We start from the raw sequence: 18,171 nt of genomic DNA, 5'->3' as shown, positions 1-18,171 counted from the left end.
CTCATTACTTTGTCCAGGACGATGTTGAACAATAGCGGGGATAGTCCATCTCCTTGTCTTAGGCCAGTGTGGATTTCAAAGGGGTCCGAGATTTCGCCCATGAATTTGACTTTGGATTTTGTATTGGTTAGTGTCTGTTCGATTAGTCTTCGGGTCTTTTGGTCTAGGCCTTTTTCTCTGAGGATTTGGATGAGGGACTTTCTGTCGATCGAGTCGTAAGCCTTTTTGAAGTCGACGAAAGTGCAGATGATTTTTTTGGGGCTTGTCATGTGGGATTTTATGATTGATTTCAGGTTGTAGATTTGTTCGGGGCAGGCTCTGTTGGGTCTGAAACCCGCTTGGTATTCCGAGAGGGCGGGTTCCAGTTGTCCTTGCGTTCTGGTGAGAAGGCAGGTTGATAGAATTTTGTAGATGACCGGTAGCAGGGAAATTCCTCTATAATTGTTTGTGTCTGTCCTGTCACCTTTCTTGTGTAGCGGGTGAATGAGTGCGGTCTTCCAGTCGTCAGGTATGATTTCGGTTGTCCAGGTGTTCTGTATGATTTGTGTGATTTCGTTTAGCGAGTTTGGTCCTAGGTTCTTCAGCAGTTCTTCCGTTATTCCGTCTTCACCGGCTGCCTTGTTGTTTTTCAGTTTCTTTATGCAGTGGAGGATTTCTTCTTTTGTTGGTGATGGTGAGTCTTCCGGTGCGTTGGCCGGTTCTCGGGGTTCGAAGGTTGAGTTAGGTTCCGGGCAATTTAGTAATTTTGAAAAGTACTTCGCGAGCTCTTCACAGTTTTCTTTGTTGGTAAGTGCCAGTTTTCCGTCTTCTTTTCTGAAGCAGAGGTTCTGTGGTGAGTATCCTTTGACTTGGTTGGCGAACGTCCTGTAGAAATCCCGTGTGTTGAAATTTCTGAAGTCTTCTTCGATGGAGTTTAGCTGATCGTTTATGTATTTGCGTTTCTCTTGTCTTATTGTTTTCGATGTTTGTCTTCGAATTTCATAGAAGTTGTTCTGTGTTTCTTGTGTTTTGTTGCTGTTGTAGTTTGTGAAAGCTGTTCTTCGATTTTGTAGGGCGATTTCGCAGGTAGTGTTCCACCAAGGGTGCCTGGGTTTTCTAGTCAGCGGGATCAGTTCTTTGGCTGTGTTCACAATTTTTTGTTTAAAGCTGGTCCAATCTTTCGCCTCTTGTTTTTCCCAGTGTTCTGTGATGTTCGATTCTCTGATCTTTCTTGTATCAAATTTCGGTGAGGTCAATTTATATATATATATATATATATATATATATATATATATATATATATATATATATATATATATATATATATATGCTTCGAGTCGGATTGCGAAATATTATGTAAACTGATCTTCCTCTTGTTTTGAAGGTAGAAATGACTAAAATTTTATCAAGATCGGAATAAAACTGTAGATTTGCATGAATTTCGAACAAACAAACGGACACTCAGGTATCCCTCCTAGAAGTCGTCAGGCCCATTTCGGCTTGTGTTTCGCTAGATATTAGCAGTTTCGTTTTTGCAGTGTGTAACTCGCGTCACTTTAAAGAAATACAGGCAACAAGTCTTTCATGCGACGCTAGTGTCAATTTGTTTCCCATTACGAACAAAATAATTTTTATAGTGGAATTTTAGATGCCCAATCGACAGAACGGTCCAGCATTAGTTTAGTGCTATATTCGTTTTGGTCAACGACCTTGCCGCAGTGGTAACACCGGTTCACGTGAGATCACCGAAGTTAAGCGCTGTCGGGCTGGGCTAGCACTTCGATGGGTGATCATCCGGTCTGTCGAGCGCTGTTGGCAAACAGGGTGCACTCAGCCCTTGTGAGGCAAACTGAGGAGCTACTTGACTGAGAAGTAGCGGCTCTGGTCTCGGAAACACATCCGGCCAGGAGAGCGGTGTGCTGGCCACATGCCCCTCCATATCCGCATCCAGTGACGCCTGTGGGCTGAGGATGACACGGCGGCCGATCGGTACTTTTGGGCTTTCATGACCTGTGCGGAAGGAGATTTTATATTTGTTTTATCGGTATGTGTTAACAGGGACAGAAAATACGAAGAATAACCAATACTCCAACACTGCCCTGGTTCACACTGACTATTACCCCCATGCAGTAGTACTACCCAGTCACCGCACGAGTACTGTTTATTCTTCGTGTTTAAATGTCGCTATTAATAAATATTCATAAAACGAATATCGCATTAGACTAACGTGAGACCTTTCTCTCGAATGGACACGTAAAATTCCGTTTTAAAAACATTTTTGTTTGCAATGAGAAACAAACCGAAGCTTATCCTCAACAATCGGTGCCGCAGGAAACACGTGGTTAGCAGTATTTGTTTGGGCTGGCTCCAGCTACGCATTGCAGAAGCAAAATTGCAGATATCTGCCGAAACGCCAGGGAAGATATGCCCGGTGACGCTTCGGAGGGACACCCTGTATGTACATACAGGGTGATTGAGCTCCCCCTACAGATGACGTCCTATGCAAGCTGCAATTCTAAACCCATCCTTCAGAAGTCACGCCCATTTCGGCTTGCTAAGTGCGAACTGTTAGTCCTAGAGAGAAAAAAAACTGGGCCTTTTTGTAGCAAAATTAATGTAGTTAAATTTTGTACTGGGATACGTTTTCATTAGGGGTTATAATTTTAAAGTTATTCAAGGAAATCTTACAAAATTGACTTTCCACTCCCATAATCAGCCACTATTAGTCAGGATTTCTAGTATGTAGTTCACTGCACTCACTCCTTCCACCGTACAAAAATTTGCGTCTACACAACTCACTTCCCACAATCGGCCTTCTTTGGTCTTCATTTACTGGCCTTAACGCCAAGGACTTAGTCAAGCACTTACAAATTGTAATAGCAACGTCCGCGCAAATTTTACAGTTACGTCGTTATATTCGTTATGCCTTCTTGCTTCGAAACTACTGTGCTTGTAAGGGCGAAGTTTGGATCGAATTGTCAACGCAACTAGTTTTAGCGTTACGTTTACAAAAGTTGTTTCTTTTTCTCCATTTACCTAGATATACCGCAAGCCACAGTACGGTGCATGGTGGAGGGTACCCTATACCACTACTTGTCGTTTCCTTTACTGTTCCACCAGCAAATAGAGCGAGCGAATGCCCTCGTTACCCACATGAGCACGTTTAAATTAATAATGTTAACGAAATAGCTGACTACACTGGTGTCATAATAGCACAGTCAACAGAGGCTAAAAAAGGTCTAATATGAGTAAAACGCCTTTGTATTAGGTGATTACATCACTGTTTGGCGCCAGGTGTGTATCAAAGGGGAGGGCGGGAGGTCATTTGGGGTTGACATCCCCCTCCTCCTCACTTTACTAAAGGCGTTTATATTTTTACGTTTACCGATTTCCAATTTGTTTAAATGATTTTCAGAAAATAAAGTAGCACGAAAGCAGTCAAAAATGGCAGGGAATTCTAGCAAATTACAAACTGCCTGACTAGTTACAGACAGTATTCCGGCCATGGACAGTTTTCCCGTTCACAGGCTGACTGTACATGCTGTCAGCAACAAACGCGACAGGATTCGTGAGTTCACAGGCAGAACCGGCAAATCACAGGAAGTTGAGCGAGCGAGGCGTGAAGGAAAAGACCTTCCACCAAGGGAAAAATAACAGAAACACTGCCTTTCCTGACTGCAGGCGGAAACGACTGAAAGAAACAGCTTTCCTCTCCTTTACATGCTCGCACAGTCACAGTCTGGAGATTTGTGTTCGCAGTCGTAGTGATAAATGAAATACTGGTAATGGTGCATCCACACTTCGATTTAATATCCTGTAAGTTGTTATTCTTGTAAGTTATACTACAGTAATTTACTAAGCGTTACTCTGAACAAATTATTAAATTATATTAAAATATTGTATGTATCTTATAGTTATTGTTATTAAATCGTAGGCAACTGTGATGTTAAATGTCGGAGTACTAGCATGTTATATTAGGCTCAGAGACAGGGACGGTGATGGTGGAAATGGAGAGGGGATGGGCGTGACAATCGCAGAACCCAACTCTGGATGCGTGCCTGACTGCCATATTTTCTTCATAGTTAATAACTCAGTCACTTTAATTACTGAAATACCACTGGAACCCAGGTGAATGTTTACAGTTTTTTGTAATATGTTCTAGTTACTAACGTCAGTAGGCAATTTTTTCCCTGTTTGGTTTTTAAGTTAACGGGACTTCATTTCTTCCACGGAGTGGATAGTGATTTCCCAGCGTTGAGGTCAGAATCATCGGACTCAGTGCTCTAGATAAGCTGGAGAAATGACATGAATATCCCAGGTTCTCGACTGCAACGGTTCTGCCTTATACACCGCAGTTGACGCGATCGCATCGCTCAACAAAAATGAGAGTGCAGAGGGTTTGTAGCCGAGAGAAAAGCTTTTTTTTCGGTGGCGTTCAGCACAGGGACATAACAGGGAATCAGGTGCGCAAGCTATTTACGTAGAATACGCGCTTCTGTCGTCACTAACATTCAGGTTTGATCGCGAAGACGTTACCTTATTGGATATGGCACAATACCGAAACCAAAATTAAATGCGATTGCCCAGTTGTTGTCGTGATCATAGTCAGAAGTTAGTTTTCTGAAATTTCGTCGCTTGGTAAAGACAGAAAATTCACAGGGGGAGATCCTAGCTCTAACATTCACTGTTCAACAGGATCGCGACATAAACTAGACCTAGCGGTAGCGTTACATTTGTCGGTAAGTCGATTACCAAATGCGAAGTAGAGAACGAAAGTAACAACTGCAGGTAACGTGAACCCAAATTGTTATCGATGAACGAATGCAGAATCGTCTCACAACGCAACATCAATCACACAGAGTTCCACGCCAAAGTCTAGATCCTAATAGCGATCTAACTTGTATTCGATAACCATCATATGCCGTTTCAGTAACGACGTGTCAACTGTTGATTCACCCGAGGGGCTGGGTATTTATTTCTTGTACCGGCCAACTAACATCACCCTGTGACGTGTTTGCCACGACCTCTGCAATAGCAGCCTTCAAAAAGAGAACGTTCTCCCACCCAAAATAATGTCCCTGGCTCTCTCGAAGTCTATATCAATACCTCTGGCATGTCGGCGTATTAGAATATGTTTCAGTTGTTTATTAGTTCTTTTAATTTTGTTTTTATCTTCTGAAAGCAAAAGTTTCGAAACAAATAGCCGGTGGATTATATGTGATAGTTCCTCTCACAGGTTGTTGTTGTTCTGGTCTTCAGTCCTGAGACTGGTTTGATGCAGCTCTCCATGCTACTCTATCCTGTGCAAGCTTCTTCATCTCCCAGTACCTACTGCAGCCTACATCCTTCTGAATCTGCTTAGTGTATTCATCTCTTGCTCTCCCTCTACGTTTTTTACCTTCCACGCTGCCCTCCAATACTAAATTGGTGATCCCTTGATGTCTCAGAACATGTCCTACCAACCGATCCTCCCTTCTAGTCAAGTTGTGCCACAAGCTCCTCTTCTCCCAAATTCTATTCAATACCTCCTCATTAGTTATGTGATCTACCTATCTAATCTTCAGCATTCTTCTGTAGCACCACATTTCGAAAGCTTCTATTCTCTTCTTGTCTAAATTATTTATCGTAATTCCATCAGCATCACCCGACTTAATTCGACTACATTCCATTATCCTCGTTTTGCTTTTGTTGATGTTCATCTTATACCCTCCTTTCAAGACACTGTCCATTCCGTTCAACTGCTCTTCCAAGTCCTTTGCTGTCTCTGACAGAATTACAATGTCATCGGCGAACCTCAAAGTTTTTATTTCTTCTCCATGGATTTTAATACCTACTCCGAACTTTTCTTTTGATTCCTTTATTGCTTGCTCAATATACAGATTGAATAACATCAGGGATAGGCTACAACCCTGTCTCACTCCCTTCCCAACCACTGCTTCCCTTTCATACCCCTCGACTCTTATAACTGCCATCTGCTTTCTGTACAAATTGTAAATAGCCTCTCGCTCTCTGTATTTTACCCCTGCCCCTTTCAGAATTTGAAAGAGAGTATTCCAATCAACATTGTCAAAAGCTTTCTCTAAGTCTACAAATGCTAGAAATGTAGGTTTGCCTTTCCTTAATCTTTCTTCTAAGATAAGTCGTAGGGTCAGTATTGCCTCACGTGTTCCAACATTTCTACGGAATCCAAACTGATCTTCCCCGAGGTCGGCTTCTATCAGTTTTTCCATTCGTCTGCACAGAATTCGCGTTAGTATTTTACAGCTGTGACTTATTAAACTGATAGTTCGGTAATTTTCACATCTGTCAACACCTGCTTTCTTTGGGATTGGGATTATTATATTCTTCTTGAAGTCTGAGGGTATTTCGCCTGTCTCATACATCTTGCTCACCAGATGGTAGAGTTTTGTCAGGACTGGCTCTCCCAAGGCTGTTAGTAGTTCTAATGGAATGTTGTCTACTCCGGGGGCTTTGTTTCGACTCAGGTCTTCCAGTGCTCTGTCAAACTCTTCACGCAATATCATATCTCTCTCACAGGTATATTCTTCGTAATAGTCATTGTTTTTGTGTGTAGTGTAATATGTTCAGCTTCTGTACTGAATGTAATTCTAGAGGCGTCATCTTTGCAGCGTCAGCATAGCACAGATGAGTGGAAGAATTTTCCGCATATGCACAGCAGTTCTCATGCCAGTAAATGGATTTAGCTTACAGGCAAGTTCTGTGATAACATCGCTGCTTCTGTAATAGTCGGGGAATAACCGAACTCTGTTGCTGCGCTGTGATGCACTGGAAACCCACTAAAACTACGCTAGTGTGCAAAACTTAGGCCGAAAGTAACTTTCACATGATGTATCGCTGCAATTAACATAGCTCGATAAAGCTTGCACTACACATAGAAAGAAGTGCTATAGTATAGTACAGAAGGTAACTGAAAGAAATACGCAATGAGACGAACACAAATGACACTTTTATTTATAGACAGTAACGACACTAATGTCTCAGAGATTTATGATGGTCCCCTGGACATTACAAAGGGCGTGACATGGTACGTAACAGGGTGCGTAATCACCACGGACGGCAGTTCATGCTCTGAAATGTGCTCCCATGCTGGCCACAAGGTTGTTAGTAAGGAGTTGTCGTCATAGAGTGTACCATTCCCCTACCAGTGCGACTGACGCCTATTGGATGACTGTTGGTGCATGCGGACTTGCGACAATACGTCTCTCCAACGTATTCCATGTTGCTCGAAGGGATTTAAGTTTGGATAAAAGGCAGGCCAGCGCATTCGCCGAATATCTCGCGGTGTTCGAAGCGGTCGCACTTTGTCATCCACAGAAATGAAGTCAGGAACGAATGCATTCCTAAATACGTACACAAGGACTAGGAGTTCAGTCCCACAACTAAATTCGACCAGTGAGTGTACCCTGTTCAAAAATTTGAAGGTCAACATGTCCATGGAACATAACGTCAGTAATAGCTCAGTGAGGAGCTGGCAAATTAGAAACAGTTTTGCACAAGGTCAAGTTCGGAGTCAAGTTCTAGGCCAAGGTCAATGTCAAGGTCACCTGGAAGCGCTGGCACAATTTAGGTTAACGTCACTCCTTCCCCCACCCCAACCCCAGTGGAGAGATAGCACAGTTTAGGTACAGATCACTTAAAATAGTGGCCAAGATGATGGGCTAACAAATCACTAAAAATGGTGGCCAAGATGGCGGACTGTGACGTCTTTTTTCAAAAATGACAAATCCAAGTTGATGACAGAAAAAAAATATTGGCAGAACAATGACGTCATACGGCAGACAGATGATGGCGCGACGATCTCTACTTACCCACCACCATTTGTGTTCTGTTTACTATAGTGGAAACTCCAGACAAAGGTCCAGACAGATTAATAAGAAAAAAAACTGAGTTGAGGCATTATCCTACAGGTTCTTATCTAGTTACTGTTGCTAATAATTATAGTTTATCCAGTTGACCTAACTAATTAGTCTGACCCCATGTTTAACAATTATATCGCAAAATTATGCTATGGGTGTGTATGGATAAATAGTTGGCCTGCCAGATACCACAATTATGCTGTTTCTGGTAAAAATCCGGCTACCTACATACGATATGTGATCCCACATAACTTATCACACTATGTACATACCACTGTAACATTAAAAACCCGCACATATATGCATCCTGACATCGACCTACAAAGCATATCATGTTACACTCTTGTCACTGAACAATCACACCATTGCTAAAACGAATAAAATAATTAAAAATACCGAATTTATATACTACCAGACGTAGCGTAATCGATTTCGACATCAAATATCTATGTTATAGTGATGTTCGCACAGTTACTACGTTAGTTTTCCAATAGAATTGAATTATATTTGCAATGTTCTCAGAGCTAACGTTTGCTTTCTGTGCGTAAGTGCTCTTATTCCTCAACCAGTGTTCCCTACATTTTCATGCAGGTCAGCGTGCGTATATCGACCACAAATGAAATATCACTGTTAGCTCCTAACACATTTTTTATCCAGTCACTCCGTACCGTCAGGAGTAGTAGGAAAGAGTGACAAGGAAAGGTAGTGAATACATGTTTTATTACAAACAAACAAAAAACGAGGGGGGACAACATCCATAAGCTCAGCCACCACACTGCACACTGCATAAGACGTGCCAGGACACATGGGCATTCGGCAGTCTGTGGCACATGAGTAGTAGTTGCGGTCCGTCTGCAGAGCGGCATCGAGCAAGGCAGCGCAGTGGGGTGGGCTCCATGCGTGTGTTTCCCTGTCACCCAATATCAGAGAGTGAGTGCTCTGTTCCTCAATCTTCTCTACCACAGCTCTCAGCCGCCACATGTGCTCTGTGCCCACAGCAGTCACCATGCAAAAAATCAGCGAACCTACTGCTTTCGCTTGCTGCCCTTCCCTAACGCGATAATAGAGGGTGGCGCTGAATGCTATTCACAGAAGACTTGCTGTACATCTCGTGAGCCCACTCTTACAGATGCCCTCCCAAACACTCAGATCCAGATGGTTCCCATTTAAAACAGCATGTTCTGTAGCGAGCAAGGGTGTTGGGTACTACTTGTAGAGAGCCTTATCACCACGTGCAACTCGCCAGCACAGCTGAACTGTGTCCAGTTGCTTCATACACATCTGTGATGGAAGGCCACTGCAGGTTCAGCGAGCACCAAGCACATTGCAGAAATATATGACTTTATAACTTAGTTCAAAAATGGTTCAAATGGCTCAGAGCACTATGGGACTTAAAATCTGTGGTCATCAGTCCCCTAGAATTTAGAACCTACTTAAACCTAACTAACCTAAGGACAGCACACACACCCATGCCCGAGGCAGGATTCGAACCTGCGACCGTAGCGGTCACGCGGTTCCAGACTGAAGCGCCTAGAACCGCACGGCCACACCGGCCGGCTATAGCTTAGTTACTGAATCGTATATACTGTCAGACTCTGCATAATCGATTTAGACATCAAATAATTAAAACTAGTGGCAAACACTTCCCTTATGTTCTGGTGTGTTGAGCTATAGGTAACAGCTTCTCTATTCCCACAGAAGACTTTTATGTGGTGTTGACAATACGAAAGGCGGGGGGGGGGGGGGGGGGGGGGGCGTGCACTAGAGGATTGTTTTACAACAGCTAGTGCAAAAATTTCCATGAAGATAAATTCGCCAAACATATGTGAGCTGTTGTGAGGTTGCAGGAAGCTGATAGTTTGTTCATGACATACTTCTTGCATACACTCAAGAGCGTGAGTCACTTTGTAAGTTGCAGTCAACATTTCTGAGTGAAGTATCCAGTACGTATAATACTCTCACCCATGTGGTAGTGATGTTCCCATAGATGCTGTGTTAGTTTTCCAACAGTTTTGGATTATACTTGCTACGTCCTCAGAGCTAATTATGCTTTCTGTGTGTAGATGGTTTTATTCCTCAGTTAGTATTATCTACAAATTCATGCATGTCAACGTGTGTGTATGAACACAGAGGTAACGAAAGTAGTGGGATGGCGATATGCACATACAGATGGCAGTAGTCTCGCGCACATTGGCGGAGCTGTCATTTGTCGTGAGGTGATTCGTACGAAAAGGTTTCCTGCGTGATTATGACTCCACGACAGGATTTAACAGACTTTGAACGCAAAATGGTAGTTGGAGCTAGACCCATCGGACATTCCGTTCTGGAAAACGTTAAGGACTTCAGAATCCGAAATCCACAGTGTCCATTAGGACAATGGGGCGAAATTTGGCGTTAATGGGCTATGACAGCAGACGATCGGCGCAAGTGCCTTTGCTAACAGTATGACATTGCCTGCAGCGCCTTTCCTGGGCTCGTTGCCATATCGATTGCACCCTAGACGATTGGAATACCGTTGCCTGGTCAGATTCGTTCCGATTTCTTTTGTTGAGAACTGATGGTAGGTTCGATGAACCCTCTGCCAGGCACTTAAATGTGATTTGCAGAGTATCCATGTAGATATAGATGAGTGTGGCGCAGACCCCATGAAGCTATGGACCCAAGTCGTCAACAAGGCGCTGTAGAAGCTGATGGTGGCTCCATACTGGTGTTGGCTCTGCTTACATGGAATGGACTGGGTCCTCTGGTCCAATTGTACTGATCATGGACTGAAAATGGTTATATTTGGACTACTTGTAGACCATTTGTAGCCATTCATGGAAGGACAATGCGCTGTGTCACTGGTCCACAACTATTTGCGTTAGGTTTGAAGAACATTCTGGAAAATTTGAGCGAATGAGTTGACCACCCAGATCGCCCGACATGGATCCCATGGAACGTTTATGACACACAATCGAGAGGTCAGTTCTTGGACAAAATCCTGCGCCAGCAACATTTTCGCAATTATGGACGGCTATAGAGGCAGCATGGCTCAATGTTTCTGCAGGGGCGCCCAACCACTTGTTGAATCCATGCCACAGCGAGCTGTTGCCCTATGCCGGACAAAAGGACGTCTGACATGATATTAGGAGGTATCCCATGACCATTGTCACCTCAATGTGTAATATCTATACGTGACACACTTCAGGAAAGTTCTAGAATAGGACCTTGGGTGTGTAACGTTTATAATGGTGCTATGCTTACACATCATTTAAGCACATAAGGTATATAGTAACACATATAGTGTCAGACAACTGATTAACTTAATGATATTGGATGCGTTTTAAGAGTTGCGTTTCGTATAAACGCATCAGCTCCTGCCGTCGCTGTGTTGTCGCGAAATAATGGTGAGAGTGTCATAGATATAATGCTTCACTTGTGATGACAATCTCTCTCTTCACGTAGACATGTATATCAGCACTGGTCGTTTAGCAGAGAAAAATGCAATCTCCGGGACTCCAACACATGGAGAAAACTGGAAGATCTCACCATTTTGAATCAAATGAATAATGTTATAGGATCGTTACTGATTGCAATAGATTGGAAGCTTCCACTGCTTTGCAACATCACCACCCAAAAGATAAGTGTAGATTATCGTAATCAGGAGACCTTTTGGGATTCTTTTGGCAGGGAAGCGAATAAGAAACAAATATCCTGGTACCAAAAAAAAACTTCATTAATTTCTGCAGATACGCTCACACACAGAAAACAACTCTTCCTTTAAGTTTGCTGCACTTATTCGTCATACTCTTTGAGGGCAGCGCTTCAAGGTATGGGGTCTTTACCAAGCAGGAAAGACGGAGGACATCGCAAAACAATTCAAAGAAGGCCGCTTATTTTGTATTATCGCGAAATGGTGGAGAGATTGTGATAGATATGCACGACTTGGCGGACGTCAATCTTCTCCTTATCGTTAAATGTAATGACATAAGCTTGTCAAGTAGTATTTCCTGAATTGTTATTGAAGTGATCTTTATACACATGCGGCTGATACTATACCCCTAATCCATCAGTCTAATTTGTGCTCCCATCTCTTCCTCACATTGCTTCCTGCTTTCCCTCTATAATTCTTTGTTTCAGACAATTCCTAGCAGCTATTGGCAGTTACAAATGTTGGCATGCAAGCCGGCCGGTGTGGCCGTGCGGTTCTGGGCGCTTCAGTATGGAACCGCGTGACCGCTCCGGTCGCAGGTTCGAATCCTGGCTCGGGCATGGATGTGTGTGATGTCCTTAGGTTAGTTAGGTTTAAGTAGTTCTAAGTCTAGGAGACTGATGACCACAGATGCTAAGTCCCATAGTGCTCAGAGCCATTTGAACCATTGGCATGCATTTTAACATTACATCATAATTAAGAAAATTATCCAGCCCAGATACCCCTGTCAAATAGTTACGCTTGATTCTCTGCACCAGCATTCCAATTACAGCGGACTTCTGTGTTGTGTGTGTATGTGTGTGTGTGTGTGTGTGTGTGTGTGTGTGTGTGTCTGTGTGTGTGTGTGTGGTTATCAATAGAAATTAGTCAAAACATTATAACTAACAGCTTAATAGCGTGCTGATCTATCTTCTGCATTCAATACAGAATCGATTCTGTGTGTTATGTATTGGGCAAGCCCTTGACAGGTTTTTAGAAGTACGATTAACCAGATTCACGACACATCCCTGTTGTTCGGCAATTGCGATTTTCCATCATTCCGAAAGAACGCGTGATAACCGAATGAGTTGCAGAAAGCGCTTTAGTGAAATACGTTTATTGGGGAGCGACACAAATTGCAGAATAGGAGGAAATATGTAGTTTCAGTTCTGACATGGGACAGAAACACCCACGAAATCGAAATTACACCATGCTCTTATACTCGGCGCAGAAAATGCGTTGGTCGCGTGGAGGTGGAATTGATGGTAACAGCCACACATACTCCGCAAATTATGTACACCCCAGTCACCAACAGATGTGTAGGGAACTCCTCGAGTTACTTGCAGCATTCAGCTATAATTTTAAGAACAAATTACAGAGTTTATGTTTGATAAATTTTGGCTCACAAATGTTTGCATACGAAATTTAGCTAAGTACTCTGCTGACCGTTAAAAATGCAACAACAAGAACAGTGACAATTGCACTCATGTAGTAACGTAGTTAGAACGCTTTTTTTTTTTTTTTTTTTTTTTTTTTTTTTTTTTTTTTTTTTTTTGAGGGTAAGTTGATGTGTTAGATGTCCTGTATAATTTACGTTGCGTTAGAGATCCTGTACTGAAGTCATCAAAAATATTTTATAATTATAAATACACTCAAAGGATGTGGCTCTTTTTTTTTAAGTGAGACGCCACGCATCATAGAGTACTATTGTTGAGACATTTAGTCCTGAGCTATACAATTCGGCCAACTCTTAATACGGTAGCTATGATTACATTGTCATCTTAACAATTCCTTCGAAAAAAAAACTTGCCAACATTAAAGGACCATGATTTCAAAAACGTAGATTTATCAGACGAAAGTGTACACAATACCACAATTTGTCGATGTCAACAGCGTTCCAGTCGGTTAAAAGAAACCTCATTTTATTCCTCACAGAGCACTACTATTAAGACACTTTGACCTGTGCTGTAAAATTCCGTTAAGAAGAGTTAACAAGTGTTAAACGATGTGAGAATGACACGCTTTTCGGAATCCAATTAATGCATATCACAAAGAGTCAACATGTAAACTCCGCTACCCTAATAACGACTCAAGATGTGCCTCAAATAATTCTCGCGTTACGTTTTTCCACTGATGACTTATGTGATAAGCTGTCAGAATGCTACCATGGACATCATAAACTCGATGTCCTATTTGAGTGATTCTGGAACGATACTGTGCTGTGAAAATTGTATCGGGTACAATGTACCTTTAGATGCTATGAGCCCCCATGCTCACTGCCAGGGTATCACTGTTTCATATCACGGAGAACCCAGCAGAGGAACAGCCAGAGTAAGAGTGTCACATAGGTTGAAGGAGAAAAACGTTCGCTGCTTTATTCTAGGAACCATCTTAGGTTCATTTCTTTAACTCTTGGGAAACAATGATAGCGAACTGAAGTCGTCTTATAAAGATGTGTTCTTTGCTCCAAAAGCAGCTCATTTTTATGGAAATGAGATCAAGGAAAAACTATGGAAAAGTGAAAGGACGCGGATGTAAATATATCGTGGTGTGCTGAAACAGAACAAGAAATTCGGTACTATTATGCTAATGACGATAAATCGGTAGTTATGGAAGGTTTCGTAAAAATACCCCAAAGTGATCATCTGGAGCGACCTAAAGGTGATATGACTACATAAAAAAAAATGCCATGTTAATATTGCTCGCCAGTCTCAGGTCGCTGTAATGAAAGAGGTAGATATGATCCAACGCAAAGCGGCATGTGAGCAATCGTTTAGTCCACATGACACGCTGAACAAACTACAGTGGTATAGGAATGACGAGTTACATCACTTGTGTCCTTATCTCTAAAGAGTCCTAAGTGATGGCGATTCCATACAATTCAATACTATAGAAGAGGACTGACAGGAGTATTGAATGCAAGGTCTGTTTAGTAGATTTGCCCCGCATTTTAAGTTTTCTCCCAATAAAACGACACTTTTGACTTACCTTTCCATGTGAGATTTAAGACCATGTTCCGGGCAACATATCTCGCGAAATTAGCTCGGTGAGAAAAATCTGTGAAGTTAAAGCCAATATGGGGGTTTTCCTGCCATTAAAATAAGGTTTCACCAACAAAGTACTTAGATGTCGTTCTCTGTTGGAGGCTATTGCTTCCTAATTGGCAGCCCGCATCTCGTGGTCGTGCGGTAGCGTTCTCGCTTCCCACGCCCGGGTTCCCGGGTTCGATTCCCGGCGGGGTCAGGGATTTTCTCTGCCTCGTGATGGCTGGGTGTTGTGTGCTGTCCTTAGGTTAGTTAGGTTTAAGTAGTTCTAAGTTCTAGGGGACTTATGACCACAGCAGTTGAGTCCCATAGTGCTCAGAGCCATTTGAACCATTTGAACCTAATTGGCAGTACATCTAACCACATTTTTTTTTACCAGTTGTTTAAATAGCAGCTGACATAGCTCTTACTGCCAACTTGTATACGTACTACATACAGCGACAATTGCTAAGATTTACTTTTTTTATTATTATTATTATTATTATTATTATTATTATTATTATTTTTTAGTGCTTGTTGGGTCTCGGTCGGTGGCAGCTGGCTATGGGACAGGCTATTGCTTCCTAATTGGCAGTACATCTAACCACATTTTTTTTACCAGTTGTTTAAATAGCAGCTGACATAGCTCTTACTGCCAACTTGTATACGTACTACATACAGCGACAATTGCTAAGATTTACTTTTTTTTTATTATTTTTATTTTTTTTTTTATTTTTTTTTTTATTTTTATTTTTTTTTTTTTTTTTTGAAGTGCTTGTTGGGTCTCGGTCGGTGGCAGCTGGCTATGGGACGCGCGAAGGGGCATTGCTGGGTGCTGTGTAGTGACAGTTGCGGTCGGGCGATGGATTCCGACAGGTGAGCCTCCTGAGCAGGACTCCATGGCAGCGTTTTAGAAGCCTGGTATTTGGTGGCAAGCACCTCTAATGGTTTAAATAAATAAATCCAGTCATACTTCCGCGTAATTGAGGTAAATGAGGTTGACAACGTACTATCATCCTCAAAAGTATCCGAACGACCTGAATTGCTCTCCGCCTCGTTCACATGCAGCCCACATAATGTAAATGTCTTGCGGGTTCTCTAAGCTCTTCTCGGCACAACCGCTTGACTATGCAATACGGTTACCACAGCTGACCACTAGAGAACACTGCTCTGTATGGCAGTAGCTCCAGATGTAAACAAATACCACGATACTACAAATATCAGGAAGCACCTCATTAGAGATGAGACAATCCTTGAGGCTTGTAAACTCAAATTTATTACAATAAGCGACATTTCTGAAAGTTGCCACTTTCATTAGTATCTGAGACAACTAATGTCTATAACTCCATATATCACTCTATAATCCTTTTCCTCTTTTTTTGCGAATAGGAGCTTTGTCAAAGATATGTGAACTCTCACAGTTCCATGATAATTTGAAGCATTCTTGCTGTCTCAAAGGTTCTCAAACTATCTATTAACTGTCATTTACAAAAACTGGTTAATGAACTAACAAGTTAGAAAAATACGATTAACAGCGTCAAAGGAAATCTCACCACCAACAACATACTTTTAGGTAGTTGTGTATATGTTTGAACTCAGTATCTATAGACAGTTCAAACTAAGCAAATCTTTCGTGCCTGACCGAGAGTAGAACACAAGATTGATCTTCATTGCTCACTGGGCATACAGAGACGTGACATACGTAAATTTTAAGTAGCAGCAGTTAGTAATTCTGAACATAAAATTACATGAAAATCTCTGTACTGGACTGGGACTCCTAACCAGTAATTATTGTGCCTGTTAACCAACCACGAAAGTCCGCAGCTCGTGGTCGTGCGGTAGCGTTCTCGCTTCCCACGCCCGGGTTCCCGGGTTCGATTCCCGGCGGGGTCAGGGATCTTCTCTGCCTCGTGATGACTGGGTGTTGTGTGCTGTCCTTAGGTTAGTTAGGTTTAAGTAGTTCTAAGTTCTAGGGGACTGATGACCATAGATGTTAAGTCCCATAGTGCTCTGAGCCATTTGAACCATTTTTGAACCAACCACGAAAGATGTTAAATATGGTTTCATTCACAAGTAACATACTTGAAATGACATGACAATGTTTTGTGCTGGACGGGGATTCGAACCCAGCATCTAATGGGACTGTTAGCTAACCGCAATCAAATGTTAGATATCGAATTGTTTCAGCAGTAGCGAGATGTTTGAACCTGAAATGACGACATGAATGAATATTTTTTTCTTCCTGCGAAAAGTCACATTACATATAGATTTATTTCACCACTAGTGAGATGTGCGCATGTTTGACTTGGAAATAACGTGGCTAAGATTTCAGTGATGACTGGAAATCGAACCCCGCGTATACATTACTTCACACGAAGATACGTTAACTATCGAGTTCTTTTTCAGCAGCTGCTAGGAGTGGCATGTATGAACTTGAAATGAGGTGAGAAAAGTTCTGTGTCTGTCTGGAAGTCGAAACCGTCCCACATCGCTATTGTTCATATATTCGACTAGCAGTTAGGCATGCTTATGCTAGAACTGTAAAGCCAAGACGCCGTATGTTTAAGTTTCTTCTATGACAGAACTACAGCCATTGGGCTTCCTGAATGTGCCGAATAATTTATCTTAAAAAGATCCTACATGAAGCGAGAAAACTATTTTCTGACGTGATTTCTTCGATAGCACTCGTCCTAAAAAGGCACAAATATTCCAGTTTCCTCCGTTAATGTCACATCTCTATGAAATCCAAAGGGAACAAAATGTCACAAACGTTCAAATTTCTTCCATTTAACGCTCCGTCGTCTACGTCATAAACAACGGTACTCATAACTTCCAATATGCAATGTGCAAAATGTCAACGCAAGAACGATACTAGAAACTGAAATAAAGATGACGATTCATAAATACACATATAGCAAGCTGCGTACCAACGCGCCAAACAAAATTGTCATGAACTCGTGCACCAACCTACTTTTTCGGGATACATTTTTCCCCCAATTGTGGACTACGTACTTAGTATTCCTCAAGTTGTATGCAGCGTTGTTGTTACTGCATGGTGTACATTCAGTTTATCGGAGATGTTTCACACTGAAAACCAAACTGCAACATTAAATAATCTTATGCTTGCCAATATGATTGCAGGAACGTCCACTGTAGATCATAGGCTCAAGGCGTAGTACATCACGATCACCTGGGCTGACCCCGGTTAGAGTCAGATGACCACAGGCTGGAGGAGTATAAATGATCTGATCAGGACGGGCAGCCACGGGATCTTCCTCGGAAACGTTTTTCCAAGGTTTTGCTATTACTGGCGGGTTAGAAAATGAAGTAAATCATCTCTGAGCTTCCATCAGATTTATGTTATTATCAGACAGATGATTGGTGATTTTAATAAATTTCAAAAAAAGCGGGTTCAATAACACATCTTTTAGTTTCTACTTCGCGACGTTTACCAGTAACAGATAGTGCCCAGGTCAGCTCAAATGGAAGGCAACAATTTCAGCGAAAACTTCCGCATCCTACAGTGTCAGCTGTTTGCATCCGATCACACGAGGAAATGAATGTATTGAACAGACTGTTTTTCACTCCAACGGAGGCTGAATTCTCATCCAGTGTGTTGCAC

This window comes from Schistocerca nitens, chromosome 3 (genome assembly GCF_023898315.1).
Source record: "Schistocerca nitens isolate TAMUIC-IGC-003100 chromosome 3, iqSchNite1.1, whole genome shotgun sequence".
Lineage (NCBI taxonomy): Eukaryota > Metazoa > Arthropoda > Insecta > Orthoptera > Acrididae > Schistocerca > Schistocerca nitens.
Note: the sequence above shows the minus strand (reverse complement) of the source record.